This window comes from Lontra canadensis, unplaced genomic scaffold, assembly GCF_010015895.1.
Source record: "Lontra canadensis isolate GAN:19392208 unplaced genomic scaffold, GSC_riverotter_1.0 scaffold303, whole genome shotgun sequence".
Taxonomy (NCBI): domain Eukaryota; kingdom Metazoa; phylum Chordata; class Mammalia; order Carnivora; family Mustelidae; genus Lontra; species Lontra canadensis.
Window position 1 is genome coordinate 149,121 of NW_022631297.1, and position 1,615 is coordinate 150,735.

At 38.4% G+C, this 1,615-nt stretch overlaps 1 non-coding gene across 1 annotated transcript; it reads left to right on the forward strand.

Annotated features, from left to right (window-relative positions):
- Positions 1-974: 974 nt before the first annotated feature.
- On the forward strand, positions 975-1,047 carry TRNAK-CUU. The gene has a single exon. It is a non-coding gene; the product is annotated as a tRNA-Lys (tRNA).
- Positions 1,048-1,615: the final 568 nt, after the last annotated feature.

Consider the following 1,615-nt stretch of genomic DNA (forward strand, 5'->3'; position numbering starts at 1 on the left):
ACGTGGCACCAGAGCAGGAAGTTTCTTGATGTTGTCTATTTCCCTGAAAGACACAAAACCCACCAAATCTTGCCTCAGTGATCACACTGTGGGATATCTGACTCTAGAATAGAGTAATAAGATCACGCCAGGTCTGGGTGACTGGATTAAGATTTAGGAAACCCGGTTCTTCATTCTCTCCACCCACATCTTGTAGCTTTGGAGAAGGGAGTTTCCAGAAGCCTTGTCACAACATATGACACTGACTGCTCATCATAGACCATGAAAGCTAAGGAAATAAACAACTTGATAAGAGCTTCAGACGAACTGGTTCGGACTAACAAAGTTGCCCACCAATAATGCTCAAACACGTAGTCCTCATGAATACAAATGTTAGAGCCAATATTTCTGACATTTCAGGAGCCTGGGAAATGCCAGTGGCTTTCAACTGTCTGAGGCAGAGCTTCCTCTGAGGAAGTGCTCCTGAAGTGACAAGTGTTTTCTTTTCCACGGCTTGAAGGTCAAACCAAATCACTTCTTCCTCAAATAGATCTCACTTTCACAGTCTCATAAAATGGCCGAGTTAAAATATGTCTTGGTTGATGAAGTCAGTTGAGGGTGTGAAGCTGACTCAGGCTTACCCAAGTTCCCCTGTTTATTTAAATAAGATCTGACCTTAAAATAGCAACTCTTTGAAATAAGGCTCAGTACTGACTCCTGAGAAGCTCCTATAGCCTCCCTTCTCACTTTTCTATTCCAGGGATCACTGCTTAGAAAGTCTATGATGATATATCCTTTGTGTCTGATATTTTCATTTTCACTGATGAACATTATTATGCCACATAAAATTCTAAAATTCATGAGGGCTAATGAGAATACCTTAAGTCCTTTTGCTCCCTGAGAGGATGTTATGGCAGATTTTTTTTTTCTCAGTTGAAGGATTTTATTTTTAAAAAGTCATTTCAAAAAAAAAAAAAGTTATTTCATTGAGGGGTGCCTGGCTGGCTCAGTTGGTAGAGCATGTGACTCTTGTTCTCAAGGTCATGAGTTCAAGCCCCACGTTGGGCGTAGAGCTTACTTTAAAAAGAAAGAAAGAAAGAATGAAAAAAAGCAAGAAAGAAAAAAGAGAGGGAGGAATGTTTTATTGAGGTATAACTGATATACAATGTCCTATTAGTTTCAGATGTACATCATGGTGATTTGATATTTTTATGCATTACAGAATTATCTCCATGATGAGTCTAGTTACCATCTGTCACCGTACAAAGTTATTACAATATTGTTGCTATGTTCCTTATGCTGTACTTCCCATGACTTATTTACTTTATAAAGTGGAAGTTTGTACCTCTTAATCCTTTTCACCTATTTTGCCCATCCCCCAACCCCTCCTTCCTCTGGTAACCAACAGTTTGTTTCCTGTATCTATGAGTGTTTGTTTTGTTTGTTCATGGGTTGTGTTTTTCACTCTACATACGAGTGAAATCATATGGTATTTGTCTTTCTCTGTTTTGTTCCAATTAGCATAATATCCTCTAGGTCCATCTATGCTGAAGCAAATGGCAAGATTTCAAAATTCTTTCTACTGCTCAGTAATATTCCATTGTCTATGTATATGACATTTTCTTTATCCATTCAC